This window comes from Geospiza fortis, unplaced genomic scaffold (assembly GCF_000277835.1).
Source record: "Geospiza fortis unplaced genomic scaffold, GeoFor_1.0 scaffold147, whole genome shotgun sequence".
In the NCBI taxonomy this organism is placed as follows: Eukaryota; Metazoa; Chordata; class Aves; order Passeriformes; family Thraupidae; genus Geospiza; species Geospiza fortis.
In genome coordinates, this window is record NW_005054372.1 from 1,795,667 (window position 1) to 1,799,565 (window position 3,899).

The window sequence follows — 3,899 nt, forward strand, 5'->3', positions numbered from 1 at the left end:
CCAAAATGCAAAACAAATGCATTCTTTATATAAGTTAAAACCAACAAACTGTTTCCCATACATATTATTGTGCAGAAGAATTTCATAATTAAAAAACCGACTGAAATCAAGTGTAAGAGTCCTCAAATACAGTGCAGAGTCCTAGAAAAATATTGCACTCATCCTGTGCAAATGGCACAGCTATCAGAACAGGTGTCTGTGAATGCTATTTAAAGTATTGACTTCATAAATTAGAAATGAAGAAGCCTTTAAAATGAGTACAGATAATGGAAACAGTGCAAACTGAATTAAGGAAAAGAGGGGACACGGATCTATTTTTCATGATTCTCCAATAACAGGGAAAATCAAACCAAAACCTCTGCAGGAGCCCCAGGTTTGGCTCCTAAGGGCTGAACCCATGGTAGTCTGCAGCACAGTCATGGTTGGTGGGATCCTGTTGTGAGAGCAAAAAGCCAGAAACCAGCCAGACAGGATATGGCTGACCCACACGATTTGACTTCTGCTTTATGGTCTTACAGCACAGTGACAATGTTTACTGGGCACATGAAAAAGGGTTACAAACATATGACAGAAGAAAAATTGCATGAGGGAGCTGAGCCACTAACCTTCTTCATTGTATTTTAGCTCAAGCACAATAGCTACTTCAAGTGTTTAGAAACACTTTTTAAGTGAATTAGAATTTTATCCTGACTTCTTTGAGGCATCTACAGGTTAATATCCATTTAACACTACAGAATTTTACAATCTTTCCCTTGGTAAAAATATTCAAGTTTTGAATGCCCTCAGCTCCCCTACAAACTTCTGTTTTCTTTATATTTAGTTCCTTTCTTTCAAAATCTAGGACAGTCTACTTATTCTTCAACTGTTAACTCATTTTTCTATCACATTGTTTGTACTGCAGGTTATTTCTTCAACTACACAGAGATTTCAGCTAACTCATTTTATTTGTCGATGGCATCTTGAGCAGATTTATAACACAAATTTTGTCTCAGAAAGTATATATACATGGACAATGTTTTGACAGCAGTCAGTTTCTTGTGCAGTTGATAAGACTGTAAAATTTTGTCTATGGGTGTAAAGCTTAGTTTGAGAGATTAGAGAACACTTCCAGATGTTTAGTAAATCAGGATGTTCTATAAACCTCTTTGTTTATCTGAGACACATTTTCAAAATCACAAGGGGGAAATAAGGAACCCAGTTCCCACTGAAAACCAAACACCACCCCATTTGTTAAGAAAGCTGAGATATTTCCTCTATACATTTGTTCTGTGGATGGAGAAATTATTTTATAAAAATGCACAGAAGAACATTTCATAGCATGGTTAAAATTGTGATGTCTTAAGATATAAAATACAATGAGAGGTTTTGGGGGGGCGTTATTTCCCACTAACCCATCTGATACACTAAGGAGGAAAATATTAACAAGCTTTCAGGCCCACAGATCTTAAACAGAGGAGAAAAAACATGTTTGGAAGTGTAAACCAGCAGTGACACCTTTGTGTCCTAAATCTATGTATGTGCAAGCACAGCGTGCCATTGTGACAGCGTTATTAAAGTCAAATATTCTTAAACAACCTAGGAGAAATCTAGGTTTGATGTCACCTTTGGTAACTGTCCCTGAATTTGGCCCTGAGTTGAGGGCAGCACTGGCCAGTTTCCCAGTGACAGCTTTAGGATTTCCCAAGACTTAAACTCAGGTGCAGATCATGGCTCTCTCCTGGCAATGAGATCTGGTAGCCCAAACTGAATTAAAGGTCAGTCCAACTTGAGAATCCAAGCAAAACCTGGTAAAAATTTGAGACAAAAACAAAAAAGAAGTAGTTCTGCTCCTGTGGAATCTTCTCAGCCTGCTGTGGCAGGAGGTTTGTGGTTAGATGCTGGATGAGAGAAGCAGAGCAGTAGTGACAGTGTACAGATGCATGGGTATGTCACAATATTAACTGGATTGCTTCAGGAACAGTGGGCTTGTATCAATTTCAGCCAAATCCAGTTTAATGTCTAGAAGTGCCTCATCCAGCCTCTAAACTGCACTTTTTTTTTATGAGAGCCTGTTAACAGCTACCAGGCATAAACTCAAATAAAGGCCAATGGTAACTATAAGGAGGCCAGATGTGAGAATGAATGTAAAAGTGAGTACAATGGGCTGGAAGGAAAAAAGAAAATAAGGTGTCTATATAATCTGCCAAGTTTCTATGAAAAAAACCCCACTTTCAATTCAAAAGCACAACTACACTTGATTTATTCACTGTTGTTCACCTTGCTCCTACCTTTGCCTCTCAGCAGTCTAAGCAGATTTTCATGAGAGCAGATTTCTTGTGTCTATGCCCACGCTCCATTCACATCTATATACATGAGCTGGAGTGGCATATGGCTCTTTAGGCAAACTGGATATCAGTTACACATAAAACCCAAATGTTATTTCCCTGGCTTTGGTGGAGTTACACACTGATTGTTTCAGCAGCACAGTACAATTTAAGTGCTAAACAAACCACAACAACACATGCATATTTTACTCCCAGTTGTTTTTTTTTTTATGTCCCAGTTGGCATTTTCTCATCAGAAATATCAAATTATTGCTCAGACATTTGCTTGTATCATTCATTTTGCTATGAGCAAAGTTTTGACAAGCTTCAATTCTTCTTATCTGGAGCCCTAAATTATTAGCTGAAAGTCTGAGCTCCAGTTCACATAACTGCAAGATACCCTTGCTCATGACTTTGCAATTATCTTAGTAATTTAACTGAATATCTTGAGGTTTTAAGTCTCTCTCTGAATATCTTATATTTTATGTCTCTCCCTTTTTGACAGATCCTGAATCCCAAATATTCATGTGATTTTGTAGCTGGTATTTACTAAACTTTAAACCCATATTGAACCAGTTAGATCACCCATTCTTTCACCCTAATCCCAGTCACATCAAAGCTTAGACTTCAAATTCCTGCACCTTGCCCTCTCAGATTCTAGATACCATTATGAAACTTCCAAATGTGAGGAACTGACCACAAATATTAGAAAGCTGATTCAGAGATTATTCTGGTTTCATGACAAAAATATACTATTTGCTTCCTGTTTGAACTTTAGAAACCTCTGCTTCTATTCACTGAATCTTCTTGGGGCTTTGCAAGATTTTTTGAAGCTTTTTTCAGGTTGCTGTTTGTTAAAGAGGACTTGGAAGGACATCTGATTTCAATTTCATTTTGTTCCATATGCTACACTTTGTTAATGTGATTATTGCTTCCGCATTTCAGTCTTTAATTAGAATTTGTTACCTGACAGAGCTTAGTTTCAACACCATGTCCTTTCTCTTTTACATGCAGCCACAACATGTTCACAAATTACACTTCAGGTGAAAAAAAAAAACTAACAACCAAACAAAAAAAAAACCTTGAGAGTAAACTGCTTACAGAACAGGATAATAGGATAATAATATACAGAGGAATTTTCCTTCCTTTGAAAACTAAGCATATTCACTTCCAAGCCTTCACAGTCCAGTTCACGAAGTTACGCAAAGAGAAGAGCGGAGCCAGCGCTGGTTGCAGCACAAAGATAACTGTGAACAGAATATATTTCCTTCTTCCTCCCTAAAGCCCGGGATATTCGGTTACAACTTGCGGATCGGTACACGTATTTTATTATTGTAAAAGTTTTACAGTGAAAGAGATGCTGCCTTGTGTGTAGGTGCCTTCACTACGCACAGGTTTGCACTATGAAGAATATGACCGGAGCACCAGCAGTGAACGCGCACCAAGCACAACTCCCTTGGGGACACCGGGTTTCTGGGTGCAGGCGGGGCACGGGGCAGCTGCCCAGACCGGCAGGAGAGCACAGGGCAGCCCCATGTCGGTGTCAGTGCCAGGGTGACGATGATGAAGGAGCGGAGGCAGCCCCGGATGAGGGGC